This window comes from Pseudophryne corroboree, chromosome 1 (genome assembly GCF_028390025.1).
Source record: "Pseudophryne corroboree isolate aPseCor3 chromosome 1, aPseCor3.hap2, whole genome shotgun sequence".
NCBI lineage: Eukaryota > Metazoa > Chordata > Amphibia > Anura > Myobatrachidae > Pseudophryne > Pseudophryne corroboree.
Window position 1 is genome coordinate 512,502,691 of NC_086444.1, and position 15,652 is coordinate 512,518,342.

Below are 15,652 nucleotides of genomic sequence, written 5' to 3' on the forward strand. Positions count from 1 at the left end.
AGAAACCTCTTTAAATGAATGGAAAAGCAATTCATATCTAGATTTTAAATTAACAGTTTTAATAGCAACATTGTCATTGTAACTATAGATAGGTTATTTCATAATATACATCTTTTCAAAACACAGTGGTTTAATGTGTCAGGATGGCTGAGCGGTCTAAGGCGCTGCGTTCAGGTCGCAGTCTCCTCTGGAGGCGTGGGTTCAAATCCCACTTCTGACAATGTTATTCATTTTCTTCTTTGCTCTACAGTTTCTATTTCTTGTTACTTGTGAAAAGATTGACTTTAGAATTAGACAAACACTCACTGCAAATCTCTTTCAATTTACAACATAAAAAATGCATCAATTATTTCATTATTTCCCATGTTGCAATAAAAGATCAGATTGTATTCTCCCTGGATAAAAGAGCTTGAAACCAACCACATATGCGTATATCATATTATTTTTATTAATTGATCCACAATTCTTTATTTACAGAGGTAGCAAAATAAAATATCTCACAAATTCAGAATGAGGGCTCCATATCTTTGGCTTAAGAAAACTGCTCTTCTCAGCCAATGGTCATGAACAGAAACCCCACTGGGGTCCACTACAATGGCATCCAATCAAACCCATGAGCTAAATTAAGTAGCCAGTTTGTGCAAGATTCACAAATTTCATTTCATTGCTGAGTTAAAATCCATTAGAGAACAAACTCTAGACACTTGGATTCCAACCCTGAACATGGAAAACAAAACTTACTTTTATTGTAAAGCCAACTAGAAACCTCTTTAAAATGAATGGAAAAGCAATTCATATCTAGTTTTTAAATTAACAGTTTTAATAGCAACATTGTCATTGTAACGATAGATAGGTTATTTCATAATATACATCTTTTCAAAACACAGTGGTTTAATGTGTCAGGATGGCCGAGCGGTCTAAGGCGCTGCGTTCAGGTTGCAGTCTCCTCTGGAGGTGTGGGTTCAAATCCCACTTCTGACAATGTTATTCATTTTCTTCTTTGCTCTACAGTTTCTATTTCTTGTTACTTGTGAAAAGATTGACTTTAGAATTAGACAAACACTCACTGCAAATCTCTTTCAATTTACAACATAAAAAATGCATCAATTATTTCATTATTTCCCATGTTGCAATAAAAGATCAGATTGTATTCTCCCTGGATAAAAGAGCTTGAAACCAACCACATATGTGTATATCATATTATTTTAATAAAAGATCAGATTGTATTCTCCCTGGATAAAAGAGCTTGAAACCAACCACATATGTGTATATCATATTATTTTTATTATTTGATCCACAATTCTTTATTTACAGAGGTAGCAAAATAAAATATCTCACAAATTCAGAATGAGGGCTCCATATCTTTGGCTTAAGAAAACTGCTCTTCTCAGCCAATGGTCATGAACAGAAACCCCACTGGGGTCCACTACAATGGCATCCAATCAAACCCATGAGCTAAATTAAGTAGCCAGTTTGTGCAAGATTCACAAATTTCATTTCATTGCTGAGTTAAAATCCATTAGAGAACAAACTCTAGACACTTGGATTCCAACCCTGAACATGGAAAACAAAACTTAATTTTATTGTAAAGCCAGCTAGAAACCTCTCTAAAATGAATGGAAAAGCAATTCATATCTAGTTTTTAAATTAACAGTTTTAATAGCAACATTGTCATTGTAACGATAGATAGGTTATTTCATAATATACATCTTTTCAAAAAGCAGTGGTTTCATGTGTCAGGATGGTCGAGCGGTCTAAGGCACTGCGTTCAGGTCGCAGTCTCCTCTGGAGGCGTGGGTTCAAATCCCACTTCTGACAATGTTATTTATTTTCTTCTTTGCTCTACAGTTTCTCTTTCTTGTTACTTATGAAAAGATTGACTTTAGAATTAGACAAACACTCACTGCAAATCTCTTTCAATTTACAACATAAAAAATGCATCAATTATTTTATTATTTCCCATGTTGCAATAAAAGATCAGATTGTATTCTCCCTGGATAAAAGAGCTTTAAACCAACCACATATGTGTATATCATATTATTTTTATTATTTGATCCACAATTCTTTATTTACAGAGGTAGCAAAATAAAATATCTCACAAATTCAGAATGAGGGCTCCATATCTTTGGCTTAAGAAAACTGCTCTTCTCAGCCAATGGTCATGAACAGAAACCCCACTGGGGTCCACTACAATGGCATCCAATCAAACCCATGAGCTAAATTAAGTAGCCAGTTTGTGCAAGATTCACAAATTTCATTTCATTGCTGAGTTAAAATCCATTAGAGAAATAAACCAGGACCGAGGACTGCGCTTCTTGCTTCACTTGATCTGATAAGCTGCTTATGGAGGAGTAAGAGGATTCCACTTTCCTCTCAATATAACCGAACAAAAAACAAAAATACCTCCCAGCGCTAATGGTCAAGTGAAATATCCACTCACATCACCAATTCTTAGGTAATCTTTACCAATAATTATACAAATACAGGCCGGAATATGTAAGTATAAAGTTTATTAATAGAATTAAAATATGATCATCTATTCAAAAAGCCAAAAAGACAAAAATAATAAATAAAAAGTGATTCCTAATACCAGTATACTATAACATGGACATAACATACATACATACATATAACATATATAGGCTGGTGATAAGCTTTATAGTGACAAAGTCACTTTCCTCGCCTTTTGAGTTTTAACTCCAAGAGGTATACAGATGCTATTTCAGCACTATATTCAATGGCTGATAATTTGTATTAAAAAGTCTCCTTCAAATGTGAAAACTACTTATAAAAAGTCCATCCTTCTAATGGGCCACTTGAATTATAGTTCAAAGATGATCTCTATAAACTGTGGCTTTATATCCAATGTGAGACTTACTGTGTCCTTCTTATAGCTGGAAGCATAAAAACATCAGATGTCTGCCGGCAGACGTTTTTGCTGGTGCCTCTGCGATCAACTAGTTTCGCCTGTCTAAGCAGGCTTCATCAGGATGCCTGAGTGCACCTTCTGACTCGTTTTTATGCTCCACTAATTGTTTGTAGTCATGGTTACCCTGTCTGTATGGGTGACATCATTTCCGCCCATCTCTTACATCGGATTTTTCTGTATGTTCTTCCGTTTCTTTCTCTGGTACCGGCCGCGTCATTTCCGCCCTTAGCCCAGGCTCTACTTCCGTATTCAATGCCCGGTTATCCAGGGAGCGGCCACGTTACTTCCGCCCTTGAGGGTCCTGCTGCTGCTCTTACTTGTACCGGCCGCGTCACTTCCGCCCTTAGCCCAAGCACTTCTTCCGTATTCAGTGCCCGGTTATCCAGGGAGCGTCACGTCACTTCCGCCCTTCTTGAGGGTCCTGCTGTTGTTCTTGCTTGACGTCACTTCCGCCCTTATCTCAAACATAGTTAGTGTAGTCTCCATAGCGACGTGATGTGACTTCCGTTTCCATGTCGAACCGCTCTCTCCTTCCAGTCCCCATCATACTGTCCCCAGTCATCCACTTACTATGGATATAAGTAATCAACCTTTTACTTGTGTTCTTCATTCGGACTGTCAATAATTGTCACAAAACCATCGTTATTGGGCCCATCGTCAGGCATTTTTCTTAGTTGTCACTCCAGATTATTAATCATTCTAGATGAAAGTAATCGGAGTTTCACTTCTATATTTTCATGTATATTATACCCTTTATTTAATTGGGTTATAATTGAAAACACATTTAACACACATATAACAAGGTGCATTTAAAAAATGAAACAATTAAAAAAAAAAAAAAAAAGAATATAATAATAATAATAATAAAATATTAATAAAAATTAAAATCAATTAGTTATACTGCTGTCTGCCTGTATTTATATGTTATAGCTTTTTATCCTAGTAGATTATTCATCTAAATATTCATTATATTTTAGTCGGTGATATTAATTCTTTTATCAAGGGAAAAAAAGGGGGGGTAGTCCTATTTCTTTCCTTATCCTTCTTTCAAGAAGGGGTGGAGGTCCCAATCTATGTTAAGGCCTTTAGGTATAAGAGTCCCAAGTTCAAAAATAGTTCTTGCTTCTTCCTTTAGTAACTCACTATTCCAGTCTCCTCCTCTCCATGCTTTTTTTATTAATTTAATCCCAAGGAAATTCAAAGAAGAGGGATCACTATTATGAACTTTAGTGAAGTGTTCCGGGATGCTGTGGTTTTCTTTATTTGTCCTTATATTATTGAGATGTTCATTAATTCTAGTTTGTAGACAACGATAGGTCTTCCCTACATATTGAAGTCCACATGGACATGTCAGCAAATAGATCACTCCTTTGGAATTACATGTGATTTTTTCCTTTATCTTGTATTCTTTGCCAGTGGTATTGGACTTATATTTTTGAGTAGATTTTGTGGTTACTGACTTTGTTTTTCTACAGACTATACAATTATTACATCTGTAGAAACCCGGCTCTAACTCCTTCAACCAGGTCGTTTTCTCCTTGTTCTTCTTTTCCTGGTAACTTCGTACTATGTTGCTCTTAATAGTGGGCGCCCTTCTATAAATTATTTTAGGTTTCTGAGGTAGGATGTCTCTCAGCTCTTCATCTGTAGTCAGGATATGCCAATGTTTATATAAGCTTTGTTCCAATAGTGTGCGCTGACTGGAATAGTTGGTCAGAAAAAGCACACCTTCTGTATCATTCTTGTTCTTATTTTTATATTGGAGGAGGTCTCTTCTATCCACTTTATCGACCTCTTCTTTATTCTCCATAAGAGTGTTCCTATTGTACTTTCTTTCTTCAAATTGTTTTATCAGGCCTGATGTTTGTATTTCATAGTCTTCTTTCTTTGAACAATTTCTTTTTATTCTTTTCATCTGTCCTTTAGGAATATTTGACAGCCATTTTGGATGATGATTACTTCGAGAGTCCAAATAACTATTGCAATCTACTTCCTTATTGTAGGTCTTTGTCTCTATCTTGTTGTTCTCAATAAAGATTGTCAGATCCAGGAAGTTTATGCAAGTGTTGCTAACTTCCTTCGTAAATTCCAAATTGAATTTGTTATTATTAATCGTTCTAATGAACCGCTCAAAATCCTCTTTCGTTCCATTCCATATAATGATCACATCATCAATATACCTGGCCCATAATACAAGATTTGGCAAAAATTCATTGTTACTCCATATAAATTCGTTTTCCCACTGAGCAAGAAACAAATTTGCATATGAGGGGGCAAAGTTTGTGCCCATTGCTGTTCCCTGGGTCTGTATATAAAATGTATTGTCGTACCAGAAGAAATTATGGTTTAATGTGAACTCAATACCTTCAAGGAAGAATATGTACCGAGGATGGTGAACAATAGATACCATCAGAGGGGGAGACAAGCTACTAAGAAAGATCTAGATAAGAAAGACAAGAAATATGAATATCCCACTACAGAAACTCTTATTAGGAGCTATAAGAAAGGAAGGGAAGATTACCAAGAATCCCTAGACATATCCGCTAGAACTCTTATGGAACGTCTGAACAACAGGGATAAAAAAGAAGAAAGAATGGGAGATAAGCATAAACTTATGGAAGATGAAGAAGTAGAGGACACAGAAGCCTTTCTGGATGCTTTTTTAGAACTAGCACAGAAGAACACCTCGGCACACAGTCTTGGAGCAATCCCAAAGAGAACCCCAGAATCAGAAACAAGAAAAAGAAGGAGACGAAAAAGAAGCTCGGTTTCCACAAACGAGGGAAGCGGGGAGGGGTTAAGAACCGGCCTAAAGAAAAGATCAAAGAAAACCAGGAAAAACCGCAGGGGATATTCAACATAAGTAGCCATGTACTCGATACTTTTGAAGCTGAAGTTCTGAAAAAGGGACTGAAGTTTGCCCCGGCGAATCAGCTTAATAAATTCAATACTATTATTGACCTCCAAAAGTTTATTAGGAAGATCACTCTGAAAAAATTCTTTAAACGTAAGGAACAAAATATCCAAAAAGAAAAAGGAAGGAGTGCTGATCCTTTTGAACATACGGATCTGAAGGAAAAATCTACATTCTACCCTATACATCTAAAAGGACATCTTCTCAACACATTTCAAAAGATGGTAGAAGAAGATATTAAAAGAATTCCTGAGAATATAGAATCCAGAACCAAACACAATCTCACTAAGAGAGAGAAAAAAGCTTTGGAGAGATTGAAACAAAATAAAGAGATTGTAATCAAGCAAGCGGATAAGGGAGGAGGCATCGTTATAATGGACCGAGTGAAATATGATGAAGAATGTCTTAGACTTTTGAGTGACACTAAAACATATAAAGAACTACACAATAACCCTGTGGAGAGATAAGAAGGACCTGGAGAAAATCCTTAAAAAAGCATGTGAAAAGGGGATTCTGAGGAAGGATGAATATAAGTTCATATATCCAGAGCATCCGAAGATAGCAGTGTTTTACTGTCTGCCAAAAATCCACAAGGATGCAACCTCTCCCCCAGGTAGACCCATAGTGGCGGGGATTCAGTCTTTAACATCACATCTTTCATGTTACATTGATACCTTTCTTAAGAAAATGGTAACTACACAGCGTAGTTACATTAAGGATACCACACAAATTCTGAATATTCTGAGTGGTATCACATGGAAAAAAGAGTTTCTTTTGGCAACATGTGACGTAAAGTCACTCTATACCTCAATCCAACATGAACAAGGAGTGGAAAATATTCGAAAAATTATGACAAATGAATCGAAAATGAAAAAAGAACAAATAGAATTCATCCTTGAAGGTATTGAGTTCACATTAAACCATAATTTCTTCTGGTACGACAATAAATTTTATGTACAGACCCAGGGAACAGCAATGGGCACAAACTTTGCCCCCTCATATGCAAATTTGTTTCTTGCTCAGTGGGAAAACGAATTTATATGGAGTAACAATGAATTTTTGCCAAATCTTGTATTATGGGCCAGGTATATTGATGATGTGATCATTATATGGAATGGAACGAAAGAGGATTTTGAGCGGTTCATTAGAACGATTAATAATAACAAATTCAATTTGGAATTTACGAAGGAAGTTAGCAACACTTGCATAAACTTCCTGGATCTGACAATCTTTATTGAGAACAACAAGATAGAGACAAAGACCTACAATAAGGAAGTAGATTGCAATAGTTATTTGGACTCTCGAAGTAATCATCATCCAAAATGGCTGTCAAATATTCCTAAAGGACAGATGAAAAGAATAAAAAGAAATTGTTCAAAGAAAGAAGACTATGAAATACAAACATCAGGCCTGATAAAACAATTTGAAGAAAGAAAGTACAATAGGAACACTCTTATGGAGAATAAAGAAGAGGTCGATAAAGTGGATAGAAGAGACCTCCTCCAATATAAAAATAAGAACAAGAATGATACAGAAGGTGTGCTTTTTCTGACCAACTATTCCAGTCAGCGCACACTATTGGAACAAAGCTTATATAAACATTGGCATATCCTGACTACAGATGAAGAGCTGAGAGACATCCTACCTCAGAAACCTAAAATAATTTATAGAAGGGCGCCCACTATTAAGAGCAACATAGTACGAAGTTACCAGGAAAAGAAGAACAAGGAGAAAACGACCTGGTTGAAGGAGTTAGAGCCGGGTTTCTACAGATGTAATAATTGTATAGTCTGTAGAAAAACAAAGTCAGTAACCACAAAATCTACTCAAAAATATAAGTCCAATACCACTGGCAAAGAATACAAGATAAAGGAAAAAATCACATGTAATTCCAAAGGAGTGATCTATTTGCTGACATGTCCATGTGGACTTCAACATGTAGGGAAGACCTATCGTTGTCTACAAACTAGAATTAATGAACATCTCAATAATATAAGGACAAATAAAGAAAACCACAGCATCCCGGAACACTTCACTAAAGTTCATAATAGTGATCCCTCTTCTTTGAATTTCCTTGGGATTAAATTAATAAAAAAAACATGGAGAGGAGGAGACTGGAATAGTGAGTTACTAAAGGAAGAAGCAAGAACTATTTTTGAACTTGGGATTCTTATACCTAAAGGCCTTAACATAGATTGGGACCTCCACCCCTTCTTGAAAGAAGGATAAGGAAAGAAATAGGACTACCCCCCTTTTTTTCCCTTGATAAAAGAATTAATATCACCGACTAAATTATAATGAATATTTAGATGAATAATCTACTAGGATAAAAAGCTATAACATATAAATACAGGCAGACAGCAGTATAACTAATTGATTTTAATTTTTATTAATATTTTATTATTATTATTATTATTATTATTATTATTATATTCTTTTTTTTTTTTTTTAATTGTTTCATTTTTTAAATGCACCTTGTTATATGTGTGTTAAATGTGTTTTCAATTATAACCCAATTAAATAAAGGGTATAATATACATGAAAATATAGAAGTGAAACTCCGATTACTTTCATCTAGAATGATTAATAATCTGGAGTGACAACTAAGAAAAATGCCTGACGATGGGCCCAATAACGATGGTTTTGTGACAATTATTGACAGTCCGAATGAAGAACACAAGTAAAAGGTTGATTACTTATATCCATAGTAAGTGGATGACTGGGGACAGTATGATGGGGACTGGAAGGAGAGAGCGGTTCGACATGGAAACGGAAGTCACATCACGTCGCTATGGAGACTACACTAACTATGTTTGAGATAAGGGCGGAAGTGACGTCAAGCAAGAACAACAGCAGGACCCTCAAGAAGGGCGGAAGTGACGTGACGCTCCCTGGATAACCGGGCACTGAATACGGAAGAAGTGCTTGGGCTAAGGGCGGAAGTGACGCGGCCGGTACAAGTAAGAGCAGCAGCAGGACCCTCAAGGGCGGAAGTAACGTGGCCGCTCCCTGGATAACCGGGCATTGAATACGGAAGTAGAGCCTGGGCTAAGGGCGGAAATGACGCGGCCGGTACCAGAGAAAGAAACGGAAGAACATACAGAAAAATCCGATGTAAGAGATGGGCGGAAATGATGTCACCCATACAGACAGGGTAACCATGACTACAAACAATTAGTGGAGCATAAAAACGAGTCAGAAGGTGCACTCAGGCATCCTGATGAAGCCTGCGTAGACAGGCGAAACTAGTTGATCGCAGAGGCACCAGCAAAAACGTCTGCCGGCAGACATCTGATGTTTTTATGCTTCCAGCTATAAGAAGGACACAGTAAGTCTCACATTGGATATAAAGCCACAGTTTATAGAGATCATCTTTGAACTATAATTCAAGTGGCCCATTAGAAGGATGGACTTTTTATAAGTAGTTTTCACATTTGAAGGAGACTTTTTAATACAAATTATCAGCCATTGAATATAGTGCTGAAATAGCATCTGTATACCTCTTGGAGTTAAAACTCAAAAGGCGAGGAAAGTGACTTTGTCACTATAAAGCTTATCACCAGCCTATATATGTTATATGTATGTATGTATGTATGTTATGTCCATGTTATAGTATACCGGTATTAGGAATCACTTTTTATTTATTATTTTTGTCTTTTTGGCTTTTTGAATAGATGATCATATTTTAATTCTATTAATAAACTTTATACTTACATATTCCGGCCTATATTTGTATAATTATTGGTAAAGATTACCTAAGAATTGGTGATGTGAGTGGAAAATCCATTAGAGAACAAACTCTAGACACTTGGATTCCAACCCTGAACATGGAAAACAAAACTTAATTTTATTGTAAAGCCAGCTAGAAACCTCTCTAAAATGAATGGAAAAGCAATTCATATCTAGTTTTTAAATTAACAGTTTTAATAGCAACATTGTCATTGTAACAATAGATAGGTTATTTCATAATATACATCTTTTCAAAAAGCAGTGGTTTCATGTGTCAGGATGGTCGAGCGGTCTAAGGCACTGCGTTCAGGTCGCAGTCTCCTCTGGAGGCGTGGGTTCAAATCCCACTTCTGACAATGTTATTCATTTTCTTCTTTGCTCTACAGTTTCTATTTCTTGTTACTTATGAAAAGATTGACTTTAGAATTAGACAAACACTCACTGCAAATCTCTTTCAATTTACAACATAAAAAATGTATCATTTATTTCATTATTTCCCATGTTGCAATAAAAGATCAGATTGTATTCTCCCTGGATAAAAGAGCTTGAAACCAACCACATATGTGTATATCATATTATTTTTATTATTTGATCCACAATTCTTTATTTACAGAGGTAGCAAAATAAAATATCTCACAAATTCAGAATGAGGGCTCCATATCTTTGGCTTAAGAAAACTGCTCTTCTCAGCCAATGGTCATGAACAGAAACCCCACTGGGGTCCACTACAATGGCATCCAATCAAACCCATGAGCTAAATTAAGTAGCCAGTTTGTGCAAGATTCACAAATTTCATTTCATTGCTGAGTTAAAATCCATTAGAGAACAAACTCTAGACACTTGGATTCCAACCCTGAACATGGAAAACAAAACTTAATTTTATTGTAAAGCCAGCTAGAAACCTCTTTAAAATGAATGGAAAAGCAATTCATATCTAGTTTTTAAATTAACAGTTTTAATAGCAACATTGTCATTGTAACGATAGATAGGTTATTTCATTATATACATCTTTTCAAAAAGCAGTGGTTTCATGTGTCAGGATGGCCGAGTGGTCTAAGGCGCTGCGTTCAGGTCGCAGTCTCCTCTGGAGGCGTGGGTTCAAATCCCACTTCTGACAATGTATTCATTTTCTTCTTTGCTCTACAGTTTCTATTTCTTGTTACTTATGAAAAGATTGACTTTAGAATTAGACAAACACTCACTGCAAATCTCTTTCAATTTACAACATAAAAAATGCATCAATTATTTCATTATTTCCCATGTTGCAATAAAAGATCAGATTGTATTCTCCCTGGATAAAAGAGCTTTAAACCAACCACATATGTGTATATCATATTATTTTTATTATTTGATCCACAATTCTTTATTTACAGAGGTAGCAAAATAAAATATATCACAAATTCAGAATGAGGGCTCCATATCTTTGGCTTAAGAAAACTGCTCTTCTCAGCCAATGGTCATGAACAGAAACCCCACTGGGGTCCACTACAATGGCATCCAATCAAACCCATGAGCTAAATTAAGTAGCCAGTTTGTGCAAGATTCACAAATTTCATTTCATTGCTGAGTTAAAATCCATTAGAGAACAAACTCTAGACACTTGGATTCCAACCCTGAACATGGAAAACAAAACTTACTTTTATTGTAAAGCCAACAAGAAACCTCTTTAAAATGAATGGAAAAGCAATTCATATCTAGTTTTTAAATTAACAGTTTTAATAGCAACATTGTCATTGTAACTATAGATAGGTTATTTCATAACATACATCTTTTCAAAAAGTAGTGGTTTCATGTGTCAGGATGGCTGAGCGGTCTAAGGCGCTGCGTTCAGGTCGCAGTCTCCTCTGGAGGCGTGGGTTCAAATCCCACTTCTGACAATGTTATTCATTTTCTTCAAAAACACTGTGTAAAACATGAAAACAGCGCTAATGAAGAAACTAAAAAACAGGTGTTTCCTTAAAATGAATTACATACGTTTTAATAATATATCACATAAATATAAAAGAGAAACTCTCATAGATGTAAACCATAGGATAATGGAGCCTCTAAAGCCAGTCTCTGACCCCCGACATTTTGATGTATATATGCACACCTCTTGGTATTAACAGTGTCCCTGTGACCGGTCACAATATCAACAGGATCCTCAGTTTAAATATGCAGATGAGTCCAATCTTGTAATATATTTACCAGGATTATAGTGGATTAGCCGGGTATCCCACCTAGCGAAGATCCAGAGGCTGTCTCAGATATTTCTTCATTAGCGCTGTTTTCATGTTTTACACAGTGTTTTTGCATTATATGAGAGATTGACTGTCTCTCACTTTAACAGCAGCTTAGAGAACCAGCACAATCTTAGCGCCAGAACGTGTATCAAGCAATTGATACATATTAATTTTTTTTATTCATTTTCTTCTTTGCTCTACAGTTTCTATTTCTTGTTACTTGTGAAAAGATTGACTTTAGAATTAGACAAACACTCACTGCAAATCTCTTTCAATTTACAACATAAAAAATGCATCAATTATTTCATTATTTCCCATGTTGCAATAAAAGATCAGATTGTATTCTCCCTGGATAAAAGAGCTTGAAACCAACCACATATGTGTATATCATATTATTTTTATTATTTGATCCACAATTCTTTATTTACAGAGGTAGCAAAATAAAATATCTCACAAATTCAGAATGAGGGCTCCATATCTTTGGCTTAAGAAAACTGCTCTTCTCAGCCAATGGTCATGAACAGAAACCCCACTGGGGTCCACTACAATGGCATCCAATCAAACCCATGAGCTAAATTAAGTAGCCAGTTTGTGCAAGATTCACAAATTTCATTTCATTGCTGAGTTAAAATCCATTAGAGAACAAACTCTAGACACTTGGATTCCAACCCTGAACATGGAAAACAAAACTTAATTTTATTGTAAAGCCAGCTAGAAACCTCTTTAAAATGAATGGAAAAGCAATTCATATCTAGTTTTTAAATTAACAGTTTTAATAGCAACATTGTCATTGTAACGATAGATAGGTTATTTCATTATATACATCTTTTCAAAAAGCAGTGGTTTCATGTGTCAGGATGGCCGAGCGGTCTAAGGCGCTGCGTTCAGGTCGCAGTCTCCTCTGGAGGCGTGGGTTCAAATCCCACTTCTGACAATGTTATTCATTTTCTTCTTTGCTCTACAGTTTCTATTTCTTGTTACTTATGAAAAGATTGACTTTAGAATTAGACAAACACTCACTGCAAATCTCTTTCAATTTACAACATAAAAAATGCATCAATTATTTCATTATTTCCCATGTTGCAATAAAAGATCAGATTGTATTCTCCCTGGATAAAAGAGCTTTAAACCAACCACATATGTGTATATCATATTATTTTTATTATTTGATCCACAATTCTTTATTTACAGAGGTAGCAAAATAAAATATATCACAAATTCAGAATGAGGGCTCCATATCTTTGGCTTAAGAAAACTGCTCTTCTCAGCCAATGGTCATGAACAGAAACCCCACTGGGGTCCACTACAATGGCATCCAATCAAACCCATGAGCTAAATTAAGTAGCCAGTTTGTGCAAGATTCACAAATTTCATTTCATTGCTGAGTTAAAATCCATTAGAGAACAAACTCTAGACACTTGGATTCCAACCCTGAACATGGAAAACAAAACTTACTTTTATTGTAAAGCCAACAAGAAACCTCTTTAAAATGAATGGAAAAGCAATTCATATCTAGTTTTTAAATTAACAGTTTTAATAGCAACATTGTCATTGTAACTATAGATAGGTTATTTCATAACATACATCTTTTCAAAAAGTAGTGGTTTCATGTGTCAGGATGGCTGAGCGGTCTAAGGCGCTGCGTTCAGGTTGCAGTCTCCTCTGGAGGCGTGGGTTCAAATCCCACTTCTGACAATGTTATTCATTTTCTTCAAAAACACTGTGTAAAACATGAAAACAGCGCTAATGAAGAAACTAAAAAACAGGTGTTTCCTTAAAATGAATTACATACGTTTTAATAATATATCACATAAATATAAAAGAGAAACTCTCATAGATGTAAACCATAGGATAATGGAGCCTCTAAAGCCAGTCTCTGACCCCCGACATTTTGATGTATATATGCACACCTCTTGGTATTAACAGTGTCCCTGTGACCGGTCACAATATCAACAGGATCCTCAGTTTAAATATGCAGATGAGTCCAATCTTGTAATATATTTACCAGGATTATAGTGGATTAGCCGGGTATCCCACCTAGCGAAGATCCAGAGGCTGTCTCAGATATTTCTTCATTAGCGCTGTTTTCATGTTTTACACAGTGTTTTTGCATTATATGAGAGATTGACTGTCTCTCACTTTAACAGCAGCTTAGAGAACCAGCACAATCTTAGCGCCAGAACGTGTATCAAGCAATTGATACATATTAATTTTTTTTATTCATTTTCTTCTTTGCTCTACAGTTTCTATTTCTTGTTACTTGTGAAAAGATTGACTTTAGAATTAGACAAACACTCACTGCAAATCTCTTTCAATTTACAACATAAAAAATGCATCAATTATTTCATTATTTCCCATGTTGCAATAAAAGATCAGATTGTATTCTCCCTGGATAAAAGAGCTTGAAACCAACCACATATGTGTATATCATATTATTTTTATTATTTGATCCACAATTCTTTATTTACAGAGGTAGCAAAATAAAATATCTCACAAATTCAGAATGAGGGCTCCATATCTTTGGCTTAAGAAAACTGCTCTTCTCAGCCAATGGTCATGAACAGAAACCCCACTGGGGTCCACTACAATGGCATCCAATCAAACCCATGAGCTAAATTAAGTAGCCAGTTTGTGCAAGATTCACAAATTTCATTTCATTGCTGAGTTAAAATCCATTAGAGAACAAACTCTAGACACTTGGATTCCAACCCTGAACATGGAAAACAAAACTTAATTTTATTGTAAAGCCAGCTAGAAACCTCTTTAAAATGAATGGAAAAGCAATTCATATCTAGTTTTTAAATTAACAGTTTTAATAGCAACATTGTCATTGTAACGATAGATAGGTTATTTCATTATATACATCTTTTCAAAAAGCAGTGGTTTCATGTGTCAGGATGGCCGAGCGGTCTAAGGCGCTGCGTTCAGGTCGCAGTCTCCTCTGGAGGCGTGGGTTCAAATCCCACTTCTGACAATGTTATTCATTTTCTTCTTTGCTCTACAGTTTCTATTTCTTGTTACTTATGAAAAGATTGACTTTAGAATTAGACAAACACTCACTGCAAATCTCTTTCAATTTACAACATAAAAAATGCATCAATTATTTCATTATTTCCCATGTTGCAATAAAAGATCAGATTGTATTCTCCCTGGATAAAAGAGCTTTAAACCAACCACATATGTGTATATCATATTATTTTTATTATTTGATCCACAATTCTTTATTTACAGAGGTAGCAAAATAAAATATATCACAAATTCAGAATGAGGGCTCCATATCTTTGGCTTAAGAAAACTGCTCTTCTCAGCCAATGGTCATGAACAGAAACCCCACTGGGGTCCACTACAATGGCATCCAATCAAACCCATGAGCTAAATTAAGTAGCCAGTTTGTGCAAGATTCACAAATTTCATTTCATTGCTGAGTTAAAATCCATTAGAGAACAAACTCTAGACACTTGGATTCCAACCCTGAACATGGAAAACAAAACTTACTTTTATTGTAAAGCCAACAAGAAACCTCTTTAAAATGAATGGAAAAGCAATTCATATCTAGTTTTTAAATTAACAGTTTTAATAGCAACATTGTCATTGTAACTATAGATAGGTTATTTCATAATATACATCTTTTCAAAAAGTAGTGGTTTCATGTGTCAGGATGGCCGAGCGGTCTAAGGCGCTGCGTTCAGGTTGCAGTCTCCTCTGGAGGCGTGGGTTCAAATCCCACTTCTGACAATGTTATTCATTTTCTTCTTTGCTCTACAGTTTCTATTTCTTGTTACTTGTGAAAAGATTGACTTTAGAATTAGACAAACACTCACTGCAAATCTCTTTCAATTTACAACATAAAAAATGCAT

The 15,652-nt window shown here is 35.5% G+C and overlaps 10 non-coding genes across 10 annotated transcripts; all 10 read left to right on the plus strand.

Moving 5' to 3' along the window:
* The first annotated feature begins 137 nt into the window (after positions 1–137).
* On the plus strand, positions 138–220 carry TRNAL-CAG (transfer RNA leucine (anticodon CAG)). The gene has a single exon. It is a non-coding gene; the product is annotated as a tRNA-Leu (tRNA).
* A 678-nt stretch (positions 221–898) lies between these two features.
* Positions 899–981, plus strand: TRNAL-CAG (transfer RNA leucine (anticodon CAG)). The gene has a single exon. It is a non-coding gene; the product is annotated as a tRNA-Leu (tRNA).
* A 754-nt stretch (positions 982–1,735) lies between these two features.
* TRNAL-CAG (transfer RNA leucine (anticodon CAG)) lies at positions 1,736–1,818 on the plus strand. The gene has a single exon. It is a non-coding gene; the product is annotated as a tRNA-Leu (tRNA).
* Positions 1,819–9,845: 8,027 nt separating this feature from the next.
* On the plus strand, positions 9,846–9,928 carry TRNAL-CAG (transfer RNA leucine (anticodon CAG)). The gene has a single exon. It is a non-coding gene; the product is annotated as a tRNA-Leu (tRNA).
* A 678-nt stretch (positions 9,929–10,606) lies between these two features.
* On the plus strand, positions 10,607–10,689 carry TRNAL-CAG (transfer RNA leucine (anticodon CAG)). Its single transcript has one exon. It is a non-coding gene; the product is annotated as a tRNA-Leu (tRNA).
* Positions 10,690–11,366: 677 nt separating this feature from the next.
* On the plus strand, positions 11,367–11,449 carry TRNAL-CAG (transfer RNA leucine (anticodon CAG)). Its single transcript has one exon. It is a non-coding gene; the product is annotated as a tRNA-Leu (tRNA).
* A 1,196-nt stretch (positions 11,450–12,645) lies between these two features.
* TRNAL-CAG (transfer RNA leucine (anticodon CAG)) lies at positions 12,646–12,728 on the plus strand. Its single transcript has one exon. It is a non-coding gene; the product is annotated as a tRNA-Leu (tRNA).
* A 678-nt stretch (positions 12,729–13,406) lies between these two features.
* TRNAL-CAG (transfer RNA leucine (anticodon CAG)) lies at positions 13,407–13,489 on the plus strand. The gene has a single exon. It is a non-coding gene; the product is annotated as a tRNA-Leu (tRNA).
* Positions 13,490–14,685: 1,196 nt separating this feature from the next.
* On the plus strand, positions 14,686–14,768 carry TRNAL-CAG (transfer RNA leucine (anticodon CAG)). The gene has a single exon. It is a non-coding gene; the product is annotated as a tRNA-Leu (tRNA).
* Positions 14,769–15,446: 678 nt separating this feature from the next.
* On the plus strand, positions 15,447–15,529 carry TRNAL-CAG (transfer RNA leucine (anticodon CAG)). Its single transcript has one exon. It is a non-coding gene; the product is annotated as a tRNA-Leu (tRNA).
* Positions 15,530–15,652: the final 123 nt, after the last annotated feature.